General features: G+C 49.1%; 1 protein-coding gene, 1 long non-coding RNA gene and 1 pseudogene across 3 annotated transcripts in view; 1 reads left to right on the top strand and 2 right to left on the bottom strand.

Moving 5' to 3' along the window:
- The window catches only part of LOC308620064 (forkhead-associated domain-containing protein 1-like), a gene marked incomplete at its 3' end in the record, with an annotated part of 152088 nt that extends 144469 nt beyond the window's left edge, over positions 1 to 7619 (bottom strand). Inside the window, exons 1-2 of the mRNA XM_081239402.1 lie at positions 7094 to 7619; positions 1991 to 2141 (exon numbers count right to left, since the gene is read on the bottom strand). The remainder of the gene's footprint in view (positions 1 to 1990; positions 2142 to 7093) is intronic.
- Positions 1 to 23926, bottom strand: part of LOC308620762 (centrosomal protein of 78 kDa-like) — a 423604-nt pseudogene that overhangs the window by 222250 nt on the left and 177428 nt on the right. The window lies entirely within an intron of this gene.
- LOC308620216 lies at positions 17209 to 23067 on the top strand. Its single transcript, XR_014016298.1, has 3 exons — positions 17209 to 17441; positions 17772 to 18026; positions 22907 to 23067. It is a non-coding gene; the product is annotated as an uncharacterized lncRNA (long non-coding RNA).

Genomic DNA, 23926 nt, shown 5'->3' with positions numbered 1-23926 from the left:
CACAGCCAGGTCTAGCTGCAAGGGAGGCTGGGAAATGAGGGCATTTCGCGTGCTGCTTATACAGTAGAGGGAGGCAATGACTAAGGGGCTTGTAGTGTCTGCTGCACTGTCTCTCTGGGGGTCGTCTTGGATTCTTCTTCTTTTTTTTTTTTGCCACACAGTGTGGCTTATGCGATCCTAGCTAACTGACCAGGGATTGAGTCCGGGCCCTTGGCAGTGAAAGGGCAGGGTGGACTGCCAGGGAATTCCCTGGGTCTTGGTTTCTTGTCTCTACCTGTTGCTTATCTATCCTGGCCATCTCTTTCTAAGACTGGCTTTGTTTCTCCAAACACAGTGGGAGAAATGGCCACCCCAGCTGGGAACTGCATCAAGACTTTCAGCTCCGGACCCTTAATGACCTGTGTGGTAACTCCGTGTCCCACTTCCAAATATCAAGGGCACAGGTGCTGATTGGCCCAGCTTGGGTTAGAAGAGAAACCTGATTGGTCTGGCTTGGGTAGACTATCTACTGATCAGCCAGTCAGGTGTGGCCAAGAGAGCAGCAGTAGGTAGGGTAAACCTGGTTGGGGAATGTGCATTCTCAGAGAAAGGGGTGTGTGGCTGAGGAGACACCTAAAGAACCATCTAGTTCAAGGAGTGAAGAAAGGACATTGCCATTGTGGGTTGCAATGTTGATACGATAAAGATTAACACGTCCTTTGAAAGACCTCAAATACAGTGGAGTCACATAGGCATTACATTTAACTTATGCAAATTCAAATATTTGTATTCAACCAAAGTAGTTTTTTTCCCACACAATTTGGCTTCCAAACATGAGCCAGCTACTTAACTACTGCCTGACCAAGTGATCTTTTCTGGTGCTGGAGATTGCTGTTTTGGATTTGGGGGATATGGTACAGTATAAGTAATATGTTCTTTATGGAAAACTGCTGGGATTTTCAAGATTATTTTTAAGGTCAGGTGATGCTCACCCTTCTCACTGTGTAAGAAGTACCTTTAGTGGAAGATCGTGCAAATCATTTTTCCCATTTCCTTCTAGTTTTAATCAGTATAAAGAATGCATTTGGTTTTAAAATATCAAAATACTTTTATTGTGGCTTTTTAAAAATAAAAAATAAATGATATTCATGGCTTCTGGCTCTTCCTCCTGTTTTATTTGGTGGTCTCTGGCCGTACAAGAAAGGCAGGGAGAGAACAGATGGCTGGAGAGAAGGCAAAAATGAGGGTCTCTTCAAACACCACGGGAAAGGGGTGTGTCCACCTGGGCAGTGTGTGTTCTTTGATGACTGGGTACTTGGTCTGTCCTGATGGCCTGGGACTTGACCTACTGGGCTGTCTTGGTGCGGCAGAATGGGCAGCGTGAGATGGAGTTAGAAACCTGGGTTCCAGACCCAATTCTTGAATTTACTAGCTGTGTGACTTTAGACGGGCCATTTAACCTCTCTGGGCCTCAGCTTCCTCATTTGTAAAATGGGGAACATAATGCTATTTACCTCCCAGGGCTTGAGAGAGGATTAGACAAGTGTTTTGAACACTGCAGAGCGCCATATAAACATGACTCACTGTTATGGAAGCGATAAAACTGGTTGCTGTTCACACTTATTATAATCAATTCAGATATAAATGCACTATACCATGGCCCCAACAGCCCTGAGGTTACCATTCTGTCCTGTGGCCCCAGTACACGCCCTGGGTTTTCTCAACTGCGGGCTTCTCAGAGCTCCTTGGAGGTGTGACATTTGGGTTTGTCACTACCCAAACACATAATTGCATCTACCAGGCCTAGGAGTCTGAATTTCAAACTTATTCTTCATATGCCTGCGTATGTTTACATTCATAATATCTGTGAAAAGAACCCCTCTCCTCACACACTCCAAAATCCAGTATTGTGCAAAATACCAGTCTAGGAAGCAACACACTAGGGTAGCAACCTTTAATGTCCTAAAAAAGCATCTTAGTAGTTTGACGCAGAAGAGTTACACTGACTCACGGAGGATCACGCGAGGCCCAGCGGGACGACGTTTCTAGTTCCTTCCACCAGGTTTAGAAAACAGAAGGCTCTGGCTGGATTTGCTGGACATTTCTCTCTTCAGCATCTCCCTTCCTTGGTCCATCTTTGGGGTGCCTTTTCTGGCTCCAACCTACAACAAGCAAGAGCAACAAATGCCCAAACTCTATAATTGTAGGGAGATCCCCAAATATTTCTCAAATGGCCTTTTTTTTAACTCAAAAAAAAATCTTTGTTGTAAAAAGTATTTATATACACACATAGACGTGAGCAAAACGAAGGTAAAATGATCCACCATTATCAAACTACCCACAGGTAACCTTATTCACATTTTGGTGTACACTCTTCCAGATACACAGATAACGTTTTCTTCTGACATTTGCATCTTTTTTTGAACCAGCAGTTTCTGATTATAGGCAATTTCATTGGGATGGACTTTCTCTCGAAAAGCTGTTACTGAACTGAATGCCTTATGTCTCTGATGTCTTAGGAGGGTAAAATGCAGCATACTCTAGGGGGTCTGTCTAACCCTTTTCTGAGCACTACTCCTGGATCCAGGCAGCCATGTGTATGACTCTGTCCCTGGTCATAGCTGATCGGGCACTTGGCACGGGCTGGGCTTTTAAGATGGTCACTCCCAGGATTTGGGTTATGGGTTCTAAGATGCTACTTGCTTCCTGGGCTGGTCCTTTGAACTGGGGGACCATGAGGTCATTCCTTCCTGTCACATGACTGGAGAGAGCAGAGATCAGGGGAGCCACACAGAGACACAGAGAGGAGATACGGCCTGTGTGTGCATGTGCGCATGCTTGTGTGTGTGTAAAAGAGATGATGCCTGAGATCTGATGGCTTACCAGTTCTATTTCGAGGCCAGGCTCTCTTTCAGCTCCCAGTTTTTATGAGGCACTCACCCCTATATCCTTAAAAAAGCCCCCTCCCCACCTTTTTTTATTTTTTGCGGTACACAGGCCTCTCAGTGTTGTGGCCTCTCCCGTTGCGGAGCACAGGCTCCGGACGCGCAGGCTCAGCGGCCATGGCTCACAGGCCCAGCCGCTCCGTGGCATGTGGGATCTTCCCGGACCGGGGCACGAACCCGTGTCCCCTGCAGCAGCAGGCGGACTCTCAACCACTGCGCCACCAGGGAAGCCCCCTTCACCTTTAAGTAGCTTTTCAAAAATATGTTATAAACATGTTGCTTCATCCTTGCCTTTTTAGCCTGTTAATGTCTAATTTAAGTAAAGCAGGATGCAATCCCCAGCAAGTTATCTGTTTCTGCTTTCTTGGACCATGCAAATCAAAACAGTCTTCTTCTAAGGAGGGTAGTGAAAAGTTGTGCCAATTGTGTTCATACTTCAGCTATTCCAACATTCTTTAGTTTAGCTTAAGTGAGACATTCTCATCTTTGGGCTTTAATTATTCTGTTTAAAAATAAATTTTAAAAGATACTCTAAAGAGAAACTAAGAAAAAATACAACCAAATAAAAGATTTACCATAATGCAGGTACATAAATATGAACTAAAAATACTTTTAAATTAAAAATGAATCTTTTTTATTTTAAAAATTAATCTAATTAAAATTACAGATTAGGCTGGAGAGAATTGATCCATTGCTGAAGCTTAAAAAAAAACTAGCTATAAATGTTACTAGTTTTCTACACTGTTGTTACAAGACTTGACTGACATCCGTGATGTACTCTGTAATATTTTTGAAATGATGAAATGTGTGATCCAGAGACTTGAAATATTTCAATACTTGTGTATAGGAATTTTCTTCCATGAACTAGAAATGAAAAAAGTGAGAATGTTTCCTTGCTCAAATCACATTAAGTGGATTCCCTTATATTACTTGCATTCATTTTTAACATAGTCATAAATGGTTACATAAAATACAGGAATATTATCTGTTGAAGAAGTTGATGGTTTTTATAGTCAATGTATGTATTCAAATTATAAATGTTTCTGCATAATCTCTGACCCCAAAATACCATTCCATGCCACTCCAAGAATTCTTCCATCAAAAGTAAAGGCTCCAGTACATAAAGACATGAACCTCTATGTCCATTACCACATTTCTTGAAATCATAAAACTGTTTGGAACTTAATAAATGTTTATCAATGGGTTTTGACTGAATGAAATTATGGCTCACTCATAGTACACATTACTGGGCATCTACTAAAGGCAATATGGTAGTGATATATGCTAGATATCATTAATATAATAGAAACACAATGTACTAAAAGTGTTTTGCAACTAAAAATCACTATACATTGTATGGCTTTAAAAAGGAATGAAATGCTGCTACGTGCTATAACATGCATAAACTTTGAAAACATTATGTTAAGTGAAAGAAGCCAGACACAAAAGGACAACTATTGTATGATTCCACTTATATGAGGTAGTTAGAATAGGCAAATTATAAACCCAGAAAATAGAATAGAGTTAACCAGAGGCTAAGGGGAGGGGAGAAATAAGGGGTTATTGTTTAGTGCGTACAGTTTCTGTTTGGGATAATAAGAAAGGTCTTAAAATGGATAATGGTAATGGTTGCTCAACATTGTAAATGTACTTAATACCAATAAATGATACACTTAAAAATGGTTAAAATGGTAAATTTTACATTATGGGACATTTTACCAAAATAAAAATATACTATAAAGTAAAGTAAAAATTTACCTCCTACTAGGCATACTATGAAGTTTGCATAAAATTGCACTTATTTTAGGAGCTTATATGGTTATTATCATATTTGGGGACATGTAAAGAAAGCAACAGCTTAAGTAGTCCTCTTGAGTTCTTTCTCTCCATCTTTCCAACCCGGTGTTTTCCAGATTAATGGTTTTGTCACGCCTCTCTTTGAATACTAGCATCAGTAGGAATGCTAGCTAGTACTGGTTTCCTTAAGTATCAGCGAAAAATTTTAATGTATTTTTATGCTGGTAATTGTTTTAGAACCTGGGAGGGATGTCACTGTTTTCTTAACTTGGCAAAAGCAAATATATTACTGTAGACAGCATTACTAGAAAGAAATAGTAACTTTGAAGTAGACATATGTCCATCCTAAGAAAACTGAATATATTTCAAAGCAGACCACACCACTCAACTGCTGGCAATGTTCTTCCACATACTTGGCAGTATACTACTCGAAGTCTGAGAACTGTTTCTTTTTTGTAAAAATGATTTCGATTGGAAAACCCTGAATAAATCCTTTGGAGTGTGTAATGTTTAGAGCTCCTTCTGGGATTCCTTTTCCATGAATCAAGGTTCTTTGATTCACTATCCTCCTTGGCACTTGCTTCCTAGTCATCTCAGCAGCCTTTGTGCCAGTGCTAAGGAAGAGCTCCCATTTTAGGTCCTAAAGCAGGGAGAACAATAAAAGGAGAACCTCATTTCAAGTACCAGAAATGTCTGGGCTATAAAGGACACACATATTGTCAAAGTAAGCCCAGAGTGGGGTGACATCACCAAGGTCATTCCTGGCTCCGCGTTCCCCACAGGAGGAACAACTAACAATTATTTGGAAACAGGACACTATTTGAGAGAATCCTAGAACATGGAGGTGAGGCTGAAGCACCCCTGTGCACCACAGAGACCAAGACAGACTGCATTAGAAGGGTGAGAGAAGGAGCTACACGTTGACCACACTGCCCCTCCCCCAGGCCAGTGGAGCACCATGGGTGAGGTCTCCCGTGAACCTCTGGTTCCTCCAGTAGGAGAAGAGAACTGGGGGACAGCAAGCACCACCACTAGCATTGGGGTTGCTTTGTGGGAGCCACTGCTCTAATCTGCTCCACTGGGATTGCAGGGGAATCTGCAGGGTTTGACCACTAAAAGTTGGACTGTGATGAAGGGGGAAGGGGCATGCAACAGCCAGCACATGGATTGTGACAGATGGAATTCATACCTGCAGTGCCCAAGTAGGGATCACAACGGGCATCTTTGCTTATCTACAGAGCCAGGTTGGCGGGGCACTACAACCAGGGAACTCAGGGTACAGATCCACCTGATACGCATCTGGCCCTTGAACCTGGTTTGACCATACCCAGGGAAAGAGCAGAGTCACAGCCCACCCACTGTGGACAGTGTCTTCTGGCCATCTGACCAAAAGGGCTGGCAATAAATCCTGGAAGCTATTTGGCCCAGTCGTGCTCCAGCCAAGAGGCAGGCAGCCAGAGCTCATCACTGGCTCTGGTACAAAGCAGAGCCAGTATCAAGTGTGGAGGGATCCGGTACCATGCACAGGCACGGAGATGAATTCATATCCAAGGCTGAGAGGAGCTCCCAGCTCCTCCCAACTGGGGAGCCTGTTTGAGAAATTAAGAGTAGCCTGGGGCGGCCCCTCCTCATCCCACCCAGGCAAAGGAACTGGGACTAGTCCCATCCCATCTGCTGTGGAGAGTGTCTTCCTGGCCCATCTGACTAGAAGGATTGGTGACAACTCCTAGAAACTGTGCGGCCCAGCAGTGCTCAAACCTAGAGAAGGGTATAGGCAGAGCTGATAGTCTGCAAAGCCAAGCCAGTGGCCTTGTTCAGCCACAGAACGTGGAGTGTGGATCAGCTTGAGTTAAGACAACAAAGAGCTTTACTGGCTTTAGAGCTGCTTCTCCTGCTGCACCCAGGCAGGAAATCTAATTCATAGCCCTACTCATCACTGAATACAGCCTTCAGCATGTCCAACTGGGGAACCTAACCAGAGAACATGGGAAGCTGTACAGCCCATTAAACAGCCCTAGATACAGTGGCACTTGAACAGACAACACAGCCTCCACCATCTGCAGGGCAAAACCAGTGCCCTCACCTGACCAGGGAATTAAGTGCACACTCTGGCCTGATTTGGGTTCCCAAACAATGAACTATACAGGCTCTGGGTCCTGTCCAGAGCCAGGTCCTATACAAGCTCTGATTCTCTGCCAGGAAACTAATTCATAGCCCCATGTACTACTACTACTGAATATAATACCCAGTAAAGTCTGGAGGAAGAGCCCAATTATTCACATATGCAGATACCAATGTAAGGAATCAAGGATCACAAAAATTAGGCAAATATGACACCACCAAAGGAAAGTAATAAAACTCCAATAACTGACCTTAAAAAAAATGAAGATCTGGGCTTCCCTGGTGGCGCAGTGGTTGAGAGTCCGTCTGCCGATGCAGGGGACACGGGTTCGTGCCCCAGTCCGGGGAAATCCCACATGCCGCGGAGCGACTGGGCCCGTGAGCCATGGCCGCTGAGCCTGCGCGTCCGGAGCCTGTGCTCCGCAACGGGAGAGGCCACAACAGTGAGAGGCCCGTGTACCGCAAAAAAAAAAAAAAAAAAAGTAAGAAGTTTAGCTATAAACCCTGGCCCTCTTTTTTATTGATCTCCTATTTTAATTTCTTAAAATAAAATCCATGGCCTTTTGAGTCAAACTGTCTCTTTAATTTCAGATTTAAAGATAACAAATCTCTTTTTAAATGGAATATTGGCACACAGACACCACACAGTCTGGCTTATTACAACTGTTCTCTGTTGGTGAAGTGGCACATTTGCAATCCCCACCATAGCAATCTTCACCATTTCACAGAATATCATTCAATTGTACATCCCTAGGTGAGCAACAAGAATGGGTACTTGAGCTCAGGAGCAAAGCGTCTGTGGGGAAATCCTAGGTCAGAACCCCTAAAAGGGGAGACTAACTTGAGGATGCCCAAATAACCTGAGGTTTACCTTGGCCACCTCCCCTGGCTTTCTGACTGCCTGTGGGAAAAGTCTCTCTGGAAACTCTTTTGAGGTTATTGGGGGAATCCTAGGACAAACACACTGCTTGCTTTTGCAGGAGGACTTGCCCCATACCCTACCCAGCTAGGTGTCTCACAACCTAGCTGGACTAAAAAACCTTCAAGAAAAACGGGATAGACTGACATTTGCATTTCTACTTCCACCTATTCTTATGCACAAAATATGTAGGTAGAGCCCTCTTTCTCACACCCCAATAGATTCTGCTGTCCTTGAAACCCATCTGGTAGCTGCAGTGACTACAATGAAGGGAGTTATCGGAAACCATATTGGTACTGGGCTTAAAGGATTTTTCATGCCATGCATTTTGGGGAAGGACACAGATAACAGTCCAAACGTGGTATAAGACAATGCCCTTTCTGGGTCCTTGAAAAATCAGTCACGGAACACAGGTGGTGGACAGGAGCTGACAAGAGCTGGTTTGTTAATGAGCACAGCATCCCCGGGGCGGGTGGGGGGATCAGTGAGATGATTGACAAGAGAAGATGGTAAATGAAGGGAGAAGTGGGGACAAGTGCTGCTCAACCCAAGCTGAACTCCAGGAGGTAAATTTCTCCTCTAATTTGAGATTCTTTCTAAAGGTTCAGTATTGAAGTGGATGTTTGACGTTGAAATGTGCAGACCCATTCTGATAACTGGAAAGGGAGGAGGCTGAGGAACGCAAAAGGAGAAGGAAGATTTCCGATTACTTCTCCAGGCTGCTGACAAGAACCTGCTGCTAGCAAACCACAAATTAACCAAGCGAAGGTTGAAGGTAGCAACGTAAAAGTGCAACTCAAATTATTTTACATTCGGAATCCTCTTCAATATCTAAGCGAGTGTAGCACAGCAATGGTTGATTATCTTAAGATTACAGAGGCTGACCGCCTTCTTTGTTTGCCCAGTAACACCGCTCCTCCAATAATCTCAAGCACTTGGCTGATTAACATTTCAATTTCAGTTGTTGCTCCTTTTCCCATTGCAGAAGGCGGCAGGGATATTCCCCTTCTTCCCTCTGTATTACAAACCCCATTACTAACCAAGCAGAAAGCACCGCGCAGTGTGGCCGAGGCTAATAATAGCCGGGCTGCTTACCTTCTCCGGAGGGATCGAATCAGCGCATGTCCCCGGCGCCGGCTGCCCCGGGGCCGCAGTGCCGCCGCGCCGGGTCTGTGTGTGGTCAGCTCGGCCGGCCCCCACCCCACCTGCCAGCTGCAGCAGCTGCTCCCGGCGCTGAGCTCCGGCCGCCGGAAGTCATCCCCCGCCCCTGGCCGGATCGCCACATTCCGCGCCAGCCGCGGGGGGAGAGGGGCCTCTCCCGGCTGCGGGCACCGGCTCCTGGGAACTGCGCTCAACGATCGCTACCCTTCCCGGTTGTAGGGTTATTTTCTAGGAATGCTTTTACAGAAGAAGCGTCGCCGGCTGGTGGACCGAGAGAGAAGAGCCAGAGTGACTTTCCCTGCAGAGCGCCTTTCCTCTGAGCGCTCCCCTGTCACTCCCGCGGCATGGACGGCTCCATTCCGCTGTGTGGGTTTTCCACCCTCTTCATCTTCCTTATCTGTATTGTTCATTTCGCTGAATTTGAGAGTGGGATTAGCTCTTAAGATATCATTCAAACACTCCGAAAATATTTTAAATTGGCGACTAGTTTTTCTAAGCCCCTTGTAGCGAGCTCCACTTCCCCCCCCACACACACACACACAGTTACTCGCACGTACACACCCAGCCAAACCACTCACAATTAGGAAAGCTGGGACCTCTCGCCCTCTTGCCTACGTAATGAAACAGGAAACTCCCAAAGGAGTGGGGAAGTAGGACCGGCTAGCGAAAGCACTCGAGGAAAGAGAGAGGGGTCGCCCCAAGATTTTGTTGCTGTTTAGTGGTGTCCTTAGTGGACAGATGTTCCCCCTCTAACCCCCTGGCCTCGCCCCAAGTGGAATGGCTGGTCTGGTGACAGCTGTAACATTTGAAAACAAAGAAGCTGAAGCCACATTAACAGATGGCTGCATCTCTTTCTTTCCCGAAGGATTGATCAGAATTGGCTTTAAGAATCATATTAGCATATACGTATATAATAAGCCTTTTCCTTCTCTCTTTAAATTGGCACCAGCTCTTAACAGGTTTCTCTCTCTCTCTCATCTTCCTCCCTCCCTCCTTCCCTCCGTCCCTCTCCTAAGCTGACCAGATCATCAGTTTCCGGATTTAAGGGGGAAAAAAGGCCAAGGATGTGCTCTCTTTACAGCTGAACCAGGGTTTATTTTCCCAGTGTTGAGCCATTCCCAAGTAGAGAGGCTCTTTGACACTAGGGTTCTCTGTGAGTGAACTTCTCACATTCAGCTTGCTTTTGGAATTGCCCATCACTAGGTCCAGGCCAGTTTTATCCTTGGATTTGTCCAGCAACCTAAACAGTATAATTGCACAAGGCCAAGGCAGTACTTTTACTCTAGGAAGCCTTCCCAACTCTCTGTTTAGCAGTTCCAAAATTAGGAGGTAGTGTAGCAAACAGTTTCAACAAGGCTCAGTAAGAATTCTTGACCCTAGAATGCGGGCTTTTTAAAAGCTGGAACAACCTAATTCATCTCTCTGTGTTTCACTTTCATAAAATTAGACCTCACCAAAGAGCAGGGGATTCTTAATATGTATCAAAGTGTATGTGGAATCTGGATGGGAATATTACATCTTTAATGTCACTATCCTCTAACTGCAATTTAGTATTTAGCATGTCCTTTAAATCTAAATGCAGACAACAAACCACAATAATATTAGGAGTACCTGTGACTATATCCCCAGCAGATATCACAGACAATTTCCTAAGGCAGTTTTATAGATATCTCAAAGTATCACTACTCTGATGTCACAATCAAATCATCATTACCTTTTTTGTTTTATCTAATAGACTATATCTATTTTAGAATGGTTTTAGATATACAGAAAAATTAAGGGGATAATACAGAGTTCTTATATATCTCATTCCCAATTTCCTCTATTATTGACACCGTACACTAGTGTGGTACCTTTTTTACAATTAATGAGCCAATATTAATACAATAATATTAACCAGAGTCTGTACTTTATTCAGATTCCCTTGGCTTTTGCCTAATGTCCTTAATTCCATTTCAGGCTTCCATCCAGGACACCACATTACATTTAGTTATCAAGCCCCCTTAGGCTCCTCTGGGCTGTGGTAGTTTCTCAGGCTTTTCTTGTTTTTGATAACCTTGACAGTTATTTATTTATTTATTTATTTATTTATTTATTTATTTATTTATGGCTGTGTTGGGTGTTCGTTGCTGCGCGCGGGCTTTCTCTAGTTGCGGAGAGCGGGGGTTACTCTTCGTTGCAGTGCACCGGCCTCTGATTGAAGTGGCCTCTCTCGTTGTGGAGCACGGGCTGTAGGCGCCTGGGCCTCCGTAGTTGCAGCACATGGGCTCAGTAGTTGTGGCTCACGGGCTTAGTTGCTCCCTGGCATGTGGGATCTTCCCAGGCCAGTGCTCGAACCCGTGTCCCCTGCATTAGCAGGTGGACTCTCAACCACTGCGCCACCAGGGAAGCCCCAACCTTGACGGTTTTGAGGAGCAGTGATCAAGTGTTTTGTAGCATACCTCACTAATGTAAACTGTCCAATGCTTTTCTCATGGTAAGACTGGGATTATGGTTTATTGGGAGGACAACCAGATAAAGTGCCTTTTTTATAACATCTTATCAAGGGTACATGCTATCAACGTGATTTGACTGTTGATGTTGACCTTGATAACCTGGCTGAGGTCGTGTCTCAGATTTCTCCACTGAAAAGTCACTCCTCCACCCCTTCCACACTACACTTGATGGAAGGAAGTCACTATGTGAAGCACAAACCCAAAGAGTGGAGAGTTATGATCCACCTCCTTGAGGACAGAGTATGTACATAAAGTATTTGGAATTCTTCCACGCAGCGTTGTCTATTTCCCCCCAAATATTAATTTATTCAATTATTGATATTTATTTATATCAGTATAGACTCGTGGATATCTATTTTATCCTTTGGGTTATAATCCAATACTACTTTATTTTGTTGTTTGAATTGTTCCAGCTTTGGCCATTGGGAGCTTTTGCTTTTGGCGCCTGTGCTCCTTTGACATACTCCCTTTGGGGTGTGTGAGTTTGTGTGTGTCTGTGTATCTGTGTGTATATGTGTTTAGCATGCATGTTTGTGTGTGTGTTTAACACTTCCTGACTTTCTGGTACCACAAGGTGCTCCAGGCTCATTTTGTGTATTTCCTGCCCCAGTCCTAGAATCAGTCATTTCTCTGAGGAGCCCTGATTCCTTTTATTGGAGAGTCACCTGAAGGGGCCACTGTTCTTACTGCGGCCTCCACGTCCAAGGCCCAGCAGGTGTTCATTCCATTCAGCTGGATATGAATGGGCCTTCTTGTTCTTGGGCCATCATGTCTTGAGCTGATATGGGCTCAGGTCCTTCTCATGGGTGTCGGTGTGGCCGAGAGCCGAGCTGTGAGCACATGGGAGCTGGGGCGGGGATTTGGGGCGGGCAGGGGTCACAGAGAGGGTCCAGGATGCCTTCAAGATGCCTTCGGGGCTTCCCTGGTGGCACAATGGTTGAGAGTCCACCTGCCGATGCAGGGGACACGGGTTCGTGCCCCAGTCCGGGAGGATCCCACATGCCGCGGAGCGGCTGGGCCCGTGAGCCATGGCCGCTGAGCCTGCGCGTCCGGAGCCTGTGCTCCGCGACGGGAGAGGCCATGACAGTGAGAGGTCCGCGTACCGCAAAAAAAAAAAAAAAGTCAAGATGCCTTCCCCCCTCTGAGGCAGCCCCTACCCATGGAGGGCCCAGGAGCTTCCAAGGTGGTGGGTGCTGTTTGCGCAGCCCTGGTTGTCCTGGTGCGGGTGCATCTTGTTGCTAGGGGCTTGTTTAAAAAAGAAATTAACTTGAAAACACAGTGGCTGAGATACTCATTTATTCTTTATGATCACATGGGTGGCTGAGTGAAATTTTTATTTTGGAAGTTCACCAAATGAGTTTGGAGGTTCCTCAGACTTGGAAGTTCATCACTAGGAACCCTCAGTGGCATTTGAAGATGGGGCGGGGCAAGGAGGCATTGGTCCCTTCCTTCTCAAACTTGGAGTAACCATCTCCCTTGCCAAGCACTTGGCTGGGACAGGCCTAGGACCTGCTCAGTGGCAGTGCCTGGCCAGGAGCTGGAGGAAGCCTCAGTCAAGAGGCTTCATGAAACTTCTTTGCTCAGGGAACTCTTCCAGCTGAGCACCTGCATGTTTGTAAACTACTTTGGAACAGAGATCCCCTGCACTCCTTCTGTAGCGGGTGTAACTTTGAACAAGGTTAGCCCTGACTGGAGGTGCTATTATACTTAAGCTACAGAGAAGGGGATTTTAATCCTGGGGAGCCTTGCAGCGACTCAGAACCCTCACCTTGTTTAGGCCTCACTGGGCATGGCTCAACAGTGGTGAGGGTGCTTTGTTGCCACAGTGACTTGTAAATGTTGCTGTGGTGATGCTTCTGTGAGGTGATGCTATTGGTACAACCATAATGAATTTGGGATATATGTGCTGTGAGTCATAGGACCATGCTGCAGGGACCACGTGCACATCTTGCTTAGACTGGGTGACCAAGGGCACATGGCTTCCCACTTTTAGAAGGGCCAAAAGTAGCAATGATGGCAAAGCCTGATGGTTAGGATCCCCGTGTATCTATTTATCTCCCCATCTCCTTTGCCCTCAAGGGTCATCCTCCTGTGGGTCGTGGTTAGAACAGTCTTTGAGAAGCTCCAAGTGACACGGAGCCTCTACCCCATAGCTGGTGGCCATGGGTATCTTGGGCAGTCGGGGTGGGCGTCCTTCAGGGTTATTACTGGCCTGGGTAAGGTCACACTAGCGTAAGGTCTTGGGGGGCCTTAGCTGAGGGGAATTGAGATCTTTGCCCTAAAAGGCTCCGGGGTTGGGGGAAGGGTGGATGGACCTAGTTTGGGAAAAGAAACTTTCAAATTGGACATGGGGGTTCTTAAGGTAGCCCTTCCATTCCTCCATGGATCCCCTCCCACGGAGCTTTTAGGGAAGGCTGATTGGACCAGAGAAGTCCAATGGTGTAACCAGCAGGGCTCACCTCTTAAAATTTCCTACATTTCAGGCCTGAGATTCAGGCTGGTCTGAAAGTCTTGGCATCTTTTGGTTAAAGGGATTTTTCCAGCCTTTCTCTGTGCTGAGCCCGGCCCGTGATTATGAAGCCCACCCTGGAGGGAGGCTAGCAATAACATTCCCACTTTACAAGTGAAGGGGGCCGAGTTGTAAAGCGGCGCCATTCCTGCCCGAGTGTTTAAGAGGGTCACAGAGCAGCCGGAGTGAGAGTTGCAGCACGCCGTCTTCACCGGGCCTGTGGTAGCCTGGGCTGCATCACCTGTAAGCACAGGCCAGGAGTTTGGGGTTTCTCCTGCTGCCATGACAGGAGACCCTCGCGGTTGGGGTGATTCCACCATTCCGGCAAGAGTAGATGGGGATCTCTCCCACCTTGGGATACCCTTGGAGAAAAGCGAAGTGTGTTCCACCATTGAGAACACAGGTCAGGCTAGCCCAGGCCAGGGTGAGGTTCATCCCCACAACTGGCTGCCATTAAATGCTGGGAATGCCCCCCAAGAGAGGCTGATCAGGGGACCAGCCGGCTGGGCAGAAGTGGGAGTGATACTTGAAGTGGTCTAGGGAGAGGAGGAGGAATGCGAGCAGCATGTGAGGGGTGTGTCCATGATTTCATCTAGAAAAACGGGCTGTGGGAGCTTAGCTCAGGTGTTAATGAAGTACCAAACTCATACACCCACCCCCACCCCCGGCCGGTGATGGACACAGGGTCATCTTCGGGGAACTCTTTAACAGCACAGTGATCATTATGGAATTATTTGTGTGTTAGAAACAATGTGACTAGCAAAGCAGTTGAACTGTTTCTTTGGCTAGAGCAAAAGTGAGGAGTGATGTTAGGCTGGGGTGATTGGAGGAAAAGCCCCAAGTGGATGCTAGATTGAGCAGGGGGGCAGGAGCAACACAGGCGGAGCTGGGGTGTGAGCAGTTCAGCCCTGCCCGCCACCCCCCCACCCCCCACCCCCCATGAAGGGGGTTGGAGTCTTGTCTTTGAAATGTCCTTAGATGCTTGTTGCCTGGGAAGGAAGGCGTGGAGACGTGCCAGGTGGGTGACTGGTGTCACTGAGGGCCTTCTTCCTAGACAGGAAATAGGAGCAGCCCCTCGATGGCAGTGAAATGCTTTTCCCCCCACGGGTGTGGAAAGAGGACAGACGGACTTGTAGCAATCTGGTTGAGTTCTTTGAAATTGCCCTTGACCCTTGTGTGTGCACCAGGAAGCCTTTCCTTTCCCTTTGCCAGGCTCCTCTTGCCTTGGTCTCCCCAGCTTCCCAGCCTCCCACCATTCTTTCCCTACCCTTTTTCTTCACCCTTGCCCCTGCTGACCCAAGTGAACATTGGTGCTATGTCTGTGTAGATGGCAGTTGGGGGCTATTTGGTCTCTTGATGACATCAGCCTTTTTTGTTGACTAGCAGCTGTTTCCATAGTCATTTGTAGCTCTGCCCTGATTGGTTGGATTTTACTGTGGGGTCACTCACCCCCCCTTGTAGCTCTGCCCTGATTGGTTGGATCTTACTGTGAGGTCACTCACCCCCCCTTTAAAAGTAAGCCACCTTGGAGAGTTAAGCAGTTAGGGAGTGATCTCACATGCCTATAGACGGATGGTGTAGATGCCTCACCTTGACCCTTGAAGGATGGATTGTGAGTGGGCTACGCGCCTCATTTTCTGCTTTCTTTGCTGGTTGTGTTCAGCTGTCCTTCCTTTGGGACGTCTTTCTGAGGGTTTTGTGCTTCCGGCGTGTGAGGCCCCTGGTCTCCAAAGGGGGGTGGTCTGTTGGTAGCAGATTGCCTTGGGCGTGGGGGTCCTGCCTGCTCCTGGTGACCTTTGTTCCCTCCTTTCCGGGTTGTCTCCCCTCCCCTAGGGGAGTGTTTTGATGGAAGCAAACCTGACCGCTTTGAAGCCCCAGAAGACAGTGATCTTCCTGAGGACATGGACACGGAGCCCCCCAGAGAGTCCCCCGCCGACCAGGCGGCCCCGGACGCGTCACGCAGCCCCACCCTCCGGCTGAACAGAAAGCGCAAGGTCTCTGGCGATAGGAACCACACTGAGACCACTGTGCTCCCGGAGGACTCTCTGCTGAAAGCCAAGCGGAGACGGGTCTCCAAAGGTGAGCTCGGTTTGGCTTCGGGCCCGCAGGGCACCCTACGGAAGTCCTGGAGCGGAGCAGTGGAAAGTTGCAGTCCCACCCTGGATCCCTGGGGGGAGCCACTCACACCTCCCCACCCCCCAACCCCATCCCACCCCCCAACCCCCCAAAGCCAGGTGGCGGGGCTGGAGCCCAAAGGTGGCCAAAGGCAAATAGGCCCCCTCCCGAGACTTGGTGACAAGTTCCAGCCAACACAGTGACCACACCTCTCCCCTCCCCCACCCCTGTTAGTGATGTGTAAGACAGTTTGTTCCCCCCCCCGCCCTGGGGGGCTTCTTCATTAATTTGTAGTTATTTCTCCATTAGCTGACTGGCCTGAGAGGGAAATGACAAACAGTTCCTCTAACCACTTAGAAGAGCCACATTATAGTGAGCTGACCAACCTGAGGTGTGCATTGAATTAACAGGGCTCCATCCCAGAAAGCAGCGCCGCTTGCTGCACCTTAGAGAACGGCGGGAGCAGAGAGCAAACCTGGCCGGCAGGGCAGGAAGGAAGTGACCCAGGCGGTCCAGCCTGCGGTCACCCCCCAGGGCAATAGCATCTCCGAAGAGAAACCTGGCAGGAAAAGAGCAGAGGCCAAAAGCAACAGAAGCTGGTTGGAGGAGTCCCTTAAATGCAGTGACAATGAACAAGGTACGCACGGGGCGGGGGGCGCTCCTGGAGGGTGGATCACCCACCCTCTGTGGGAAACGGCCCTGGAGGGGACCTGAGGGCCATCCAAGTTGACAAGAGTAGCGTGTGGCGAGCGGGGAGTTTTCTTCCTGAGGTCCTTTCAGCCTGCACACTTCCTTATGGAATGGACAGTGAGGCGGGAGCTCGACTTCCTGGGCTGCTCCTCATCACCCAGCCCGCGGCTGGGCAGGAAGGGAAGTCTTGGGTGACCCCGGGCGCTTGTCAGTGCCCTCATTCCAGCCTCAGGCTGTCCCCAGTCGCCCTGTCCCGAGCACCCAGGCCCCCCACGGGTGGGGACGGGAGCGCACGAAGGGCTGGCTTCTGCCCTCTCTTGCGGCCCTTTGAAGCGACTTGCCATTTGGCGTTTCGTGGGTTAGCCTATTTGCCGGTTGAATGTGGGATGATTAAAATATTAGCGCTTTGAAAACATAATTGGTATATCTTTAAAAACTGAAGCTGCTCCAACGATCAGTGCTAACAATGGGCTTTTCTTTCCTCACCGGCTACAACTGTGTAACGCCCGCTGCTTCTCCCCCTGACAGATGTGCTGTGCATGGACGAAGAAATGGATCGGCAGCCTTCGCCCCTGCCGCAGAAATACACCGACAACAGCGAGAAACCATCCGGGAAGCGACCGTGCAAAACCAAGCATTTGATCCCTCAGGAGCCCAGGCGGGGCTTGCCGCTGCCAGGGGACTCCTAGGTGGACAATGCGGATGGCAAGGTACCTCTTGCCCCTGGCTCTCCCCCGCCCCCCGGGCCCATGCAGGCACATCCCGCCTGCCTGCTTCTCTGCTTCTGGGGACAAAGCTTTCCTTTTCCTGAACCCCTCCCCCCAAAACGTCCCTGCCCCTTCCTAGGGGACGTGTCTCCTGGGTGGTGGTGAAGTTTCCAGCTAGTAAAAATGCAACCCCTTCCTCGCACCCCGCCTCCCCCAGACAGAGAGGAGGAAAAGTGCTTTCCTCCACTCAGGTTTGTAACTCAGGGAGGAGGCGAACCAGCCGGGTGGAGGAAGGACAGCCTGAAATGTGTGCGCTGCCTGGTTTCGTGATAGGTGACCGTCCAGAGATTTTGAAAGCGGCCTGAGCCCAGTTCTGACTATGATCTTTCGCCGGCCAAGCAGGACCAGAAGCCCTTGGACTGTTTGCAGCAATTGTTACCAGCTTCCCAGGCCTCGCAGCTGACATGGTCAAGCTCCCCTCCAGAGACCACCCAGTCCCGCCCGATGCCACCGGAAGCGCGGAGACTTATTGTCAATATGAACGCGGGTGAGACCCTCCTACAGCAGGCCTCCCGGCTTGGCTACGAGGTGAGCATCCTTGTGGGTGCCCCGGATCAGGATCCGCTGGCTGCTGCTCCTTGGGTGGGGGACACACTGGCTGGGGATGGGGGGCGGGTCTCAGAGCCCAGCCCCCTCCACGTGGCGGGCTGGGCTGGGTGTTCCAGCAGGGTGTTTGCGTTGGCCCCGCTCACACTGCGGGCTCTTTGGTGGCTTGTTCAGTCGTGGTGTGAAAAGAAAGGCAGGCCTCTCTGATGTTCCGTTCCCGTTCAGGCAGGCAGGCTGCTTAGGCCAGTCTGGCTCACTTATCTCTGATATAAAATCTGACCTAACCCAGGGCTTGGCGACCAGGGGAATTTTAATGAGCCCTTTTGGATTCTGAATAGCAAGAAGGAGAGTAGTTATTAGCTCTACTAACTTGTGCTGTTTGGGGCAGAGTGATGCCCCTGTGGGGTAGCGGGTGGGAAGTGTCTGTGCAGAGCAGGGGTGGGAGTGGGGCAGACCTGAGCAGTCTCTTTCTGAGAGGGCACGGGAGCCGAGGGCTGATGGGCGGGGAGCAGGGGTTGAGCCTTGCACAAAACTCCCTGTCCACACTGCTGTATCCCAACCCAGCACGGCTGATGACAGTGATGGCCTCTATTGCTAGAGCAACATAGAAAGATAGCTGATATCTGCCTAAGCCCGTGTGATCTGTAGTAACTCCTTTCACCCTGTTAACATCTTCACTTGGGAGTAACGCGTACTAGCCCACTCTCGGATGAGGAAACTGAGCCTCAGAGGGGTTAGCTGATACCCGTACAGGTAGCAATCCAGCAGTGCTCCACAGCCCACCACGCTCCTCAGCAAGACTGGCTCACACTGGAATTGCCCTTTTGACAGTTCAAAACCTCTGTGAGACAGATGACTCTCTCTGCCCTGTGCAGTTCCCCCACCATACTTGTCAGTAGCAATTGTGATGTAATAGCCCACAGGGCAAAGGCATTTTTCTGTGCTGGCACCAGCCCTCTGGGAGTTGAATGGTGACAGTAAAACGCGGTGCAGCAGGCTGAGCGTGGAGGTGTGGCTGAGCACTGGGGTGGCAGGATCCAGGCTGGCCCGGAGCCCTGGCGCCCACACCCTCAGCCAGCTCTGTGCCCCTGTCCCCCGTCTCCCGTCGTGTCCCCCCACCCCGGTCCATAGTGCCGTGAGCCCTTGGAAGTGTGCCTGCCTTGGCCCTAAGGCATGACTGTGGGTGGGAAGTTGGAAGCACTAGGGCTATGCTTAGTTTGGGGGTGTTTTTTGTTGTTGTTGTGGGTTGAATGTGCTGTTGTTTATATCTACACGTCTCTTGGAGACCTCTCCATTAGCTAGAGAGCACTTTCTGGTAATTAGCGCAGTTACTTGCAGGTGAAGTCCAAGGAGCACCCAGTTGGTTTCCCAAGAGCTGAGAGCGGGCGCCTAGGAGGACAGAGCAGTTGTTGCACATAGTGTTGAGCTAGACCCCCCGTGGTTGAGAAAATAGTCTCCTTGCTTCCAGCAAACGCTGGAGGTGGGGGGGAGACCCCTAACCCCAACTTTTGGGTTAGGGTTGAGAAAGTAGACTCCCGCTTCCAGCAAATGCTGGAGATGGGGGGGCGGGGTGCTGCTGCACCCGCCGTGGAGGGGCGGGGCTCCGAGCCCCACCTGTGAACTTGGCATCATTTCCAGCAGCCTCCCTTTGGGACCAGAGACGTCAAAAGACCCTCGTTGGTCCTCTAAGACAGTTTCCATTTTGGTTTGGTGGCTCTGAGGCCTGGACCAAGGGGCACTTGATCCATCCTTTTTTAGGCTACCTGGCCTTTGATTGCACAGGAAGCCTTGGGAATGTTTACGGTCGGATTTGTTTTTTTCTTCAAATGTAAATTTCAATATGTAGATTCCACAGATCACCAGTGTTGATGCTGAACATTGTGACAAGTAGATGAACGCTTTCAACTTTGAATCCAGCTTTCTGGGATTTCTCTGGGCAGAATTTTAAATGTTGGGATGATGGCCCAGTTGGGAGATGTGGCAGCTTCAACCTTTTCAAATTGAAGGACAGTTTGCTTAAGCAGATAAGGGTGTGGTTTGGGAGGGTTTTCCTGAAGTTTTGTCTTCAGCATTCTTGGTTATTTTCTTCTGCTTAGCCAAAGATACCATGTGCAGTATAAAGGCTGTCTGAGCTTTATGTCATGATAATGTGGTTCTGGAAGTTTAGAAACACACTCTGGCTTCAGATCCGCGTTAAATAGATCACTTGCGTGGCCAAAGACCTCAAACCTTTCCCTCCTGGGAAAAAGGCTTCTATTTCTTAGGCTAAAACGCTAGTGTGCAACCACATGCTTGTGCCTTTAGCGGTGATGGTTAAATTTTCTATGAACTGAATAAGTCATGTTTTTTAAAAAGTTAATGAGGCATTTAATTAACTCACAACGTCGGGCTTATGGCCTTTATGGTTACATTTTGCGGGTAATGGCATTCGGCTTATAGCCGCTGAACAGAGAGCTGTCCGACAAAAGCAGTTTGACTTTGCTTGGGAATGGCTGGGCTGCCCTTCAGACACTCCCGTTTATTTCTAGCGGAGAAAATAAACCAAGGAATGTGTTGCCTCGACAGACTCGCCCCGCCTCTTCACCTTTCAGTTAGAGAAAGTGTTGGTGGCGATGGTTGCCATCCATTTAGAGGCCATCACCCTCCTAGCTAGGAGAGTGTAGTTAGCCCACTTGACCCCCAACAGAGAAGGCCTGTGGGATGCTCGTCACAGCTGGATTGCATCCCTCTAACTGGGGCCCTCTTGGGCCTTTTGAATCTTCCCAGCTAACCAGGTACCAAAGACTTGAGTTATAGGTCTAGTACTTCATGTTAATTGAACTTGGGGTTTAATATCTCTGGGCCTCAGTTTCCAAGTGTTGAATGAGGATAGTACTACCTTCCTTTCCTGGTAGCTCCTGGGTTACTGTGGGTGACAGAAGACGTCCTCATCTGGGGAAATGAAAAGCACTGTGTAAATAGTGGGATCAACGTGGTTGAGTTAGGACAGCCCGTGGCAAAAAGTCTGACCTGGCCGTGGGGCTACTGCTGCCTCTGCTGCCATCTTCCAGGAGAAGAGAGTTGACTTACCCATCAGCTTGGACGGCCTTTCATTTCTAGGTACCCTTGAATCTGCCCTAGTAGTGATGAAGGTTTCCAGGTGAAGGCCATGATTGTCACAGCAAATAAACCCTGGGTTGAGTAAATTGATGTGTGCACAGCAGTTGGTGGCGTTCAGACCTGATCCCAGAGCCACGTGACAGGGCCTCTCCCTGGCTGGGGCACACAACTCATTAGCTTGCAGCCGTCCACTCAAGTCTGGCTAGTGAGGGCCTGCTAAAAGAGCAGCAGCTTCATGCGGTATCCTGGATACCAGGGCTCGGGGCAGGTGGCCTGGGAGCCCAGAGGATTGTGGGCTTTCTGGCAGGTTGGGATGTAAACGGAGAAACGCATTCGTGGGCGTGCCTTTTCTCTTCCTCCTCTTGTTTTGGAAGGGAGCTGCTGCAGTGACCTGAAGTAACAGGGCACCGATGGCCAGGTTTACCAGCATGCCCCATTGGGTTCACGTGGTAAGCAAATGGAACATTCTAGTTCGCTCCCAAGTGAGTGGTCACCTTTGATTGGCGTGTCCTCCAAAGGGCATAAAAGGTTTTACAGAACCCATCTCGCACTTATGGGCGGCTAGAATGATCCCCGTTTTAGGTTTAACAGATGAGTTACCTGAGAGATGTCACAAGGAGGCCTGTTCTGACCCCATCCCATCCCCCCTTACCCAACAGACCATGTGTTGGGCCACATGCACGTTCTGCCTACTCCCAGCTCTCAGAACCTGACGGCTCTCTGCTGGGCACGACTTACCCAGTATAAACAGTATAACGTGTTTTCTGGTGGCAAATGCTTTCGATGTGTCTGAAAGCTTTCTTAAGGTAATAAAACATTGAATAAATTCCTGCTCTGCTTACTGGGAGTGGTTCATATTAATATTTTAACAAGCCAAAGAAAGAAGGTTAATAACAGTGATTCTAATGCACAGTGTTGACACAGAACATCTCCGGAGGTGGGGGTGAACGTTTTATTTGATTCTTGAAATGTGGAGGTTGCAGCCTGTGGTGTATCAGGTTCCTGTCATTAACTTGGGGCAGAATCAGTCTAAAATTTTCATATTTACTCGAGAGGGTGGAGGGAGGCAAAATAGAGGGTGGGGTTATTGGAGGCATTTTGTGTCATTCCTCGAGGATGGAGGGAGAGAGCTTCTCTTTAACTCCACTTAACATACAGACAAGAGCATCTGAGGCCCAGGTTCTTATTTGGGGTCTTAACAGGGGGCGCAAGTATGTAGCTGACCTGGGTGTCCCTGCTTCTCTAAGCTGGGGAATGTTCTCCGGCTGATTTAAGCTCTCTTTAAGTGTTGGTCATCCATACTTTTATCTAAACTTGTGTTATCGTCCACTGCCACTGACTGAACAGACCCATCAAGTGAGAATGGTCTGTGCTTGGCAATGTGTCATCTAAGATGTTAGCAGCCGTGACACCTCTGTACTGGTCACGTCGGCCCCTGGGCTGAGGGCTTTCATCGCTATCCGAATGCGTCCTCTCAGCAGCCCTGTGGAAGCTTGGAGAAGTTCAAGGGTAACTTGCCCATGGCCAGGCCACTGGTGCAGCAGAGCCTTAGACAACACTGTCTGCATCTCCAAGCCCTTCTCACACACTCTTGCCCACCACCAAGGTGCCTGCCGCCTGCCCGCGCCATGGTGGGCTTTTGGCCCCAAGGATGTATGCCTTTGAAAGTGGGCACCGCCAAGCTATGGGGAGGTCACCCTTACAAGGTTCACTGTATGGTTGTCTGATGGTATCTCCTCTCCTCTCCTCTCCTCTCCCCGTAGGAAGCGGTCTTGTACTGCCTGGAGAACAAGATTTGTGATGTGAACCACCGCGACAACGCGGGTTACTGTCCCTGCACGAGGCTTGTGCAAGAGGTTGGCTCAACATCGTACGACACCTCCTTGAATATGGCGCCGATGTCAACTGCAGTGCCCAGGATGGAACCGGGTCAGTGGCGGTCTTGCTCTTGGCCTGGCCCTGCTGGGGCATAGGCAGTGGTTCTCAGGGTGTGCGGGGAACCCCAGAAGGAAAGATGGAGAGTGAGTGCCATGTAAGCACACTGGTGGTGGAGTCCTCTAGAATGGAATCGGACAGATCTTTCTGGCAAATTTACATAGAACTTTAAAACTCTGTGACACTCTTATGGACAGAGGTCCCTGAAAATGTTGAGCCTGCATGAATAATCAGGGGTGTTCTCTTTTAAGACCCTGGACTCTTCACCAGCGTCTGTTGAATCTCAATCTTGAACATATATGTGAGTTGAAAGTTGCAGGAGTACAGACAGGTCCAGTGGCAACTGGCTTGATAGGACCTGCCGTGTCCACCCACATCCCCGGGCCTGGCCCCCACTCTGTCCTTGACCTCGGTTTATTGGCCAGAGGCCCAGGTCTGAGTCAGCCCAAGCATCTTCCTGGTTGTACCTGGGATGCCACCACGAGGCAGGGCACTGGGGCTTTCCTGACGGTCATAACATTAGCAAAACTGTAAGGTATTTGGTGGTTCGTGGTTTCCAAATCGCATCCTTTCTGGATGGGACTGCGGACAGTGTTCCTGACCCCAGCGGACACGGGCAGGAGGACTCTGTATCCTCCTGAGAACTCGCCCTGCCTGTCGACTGCTTCTGGGCGAGAGGGTTGATCACTCATCTCCAAGTTGGTTTCAGGAGAGGTTCCACTTTGCCCCCAGTTTCTTTGACAAACTGCACTTTTTGGGTTTTGTTTGTAATGGTATAACAATGGCTTGTCGTATCTGCTTCCGTGGTGCTGGGGTTCTTCCCCCCACCCCGCCGTACGTTACCTTCA

This window comes from Mesoplodon bidens (assembly GCF_964165515.1).
Source record: "Mesoplodon bidens genome assembly, chromosome: 7".
NCBI lineage: Eukaryota > Metazoa > Chordata > Mammalia > Artiodactyla > Ziphiidae > Mesoplodon > Mesoplodon bidens.
Note: the sequence above shows the minus strand (reverse complement) of the source record. Positions and strands in the feature narration are given on the sequence as shown.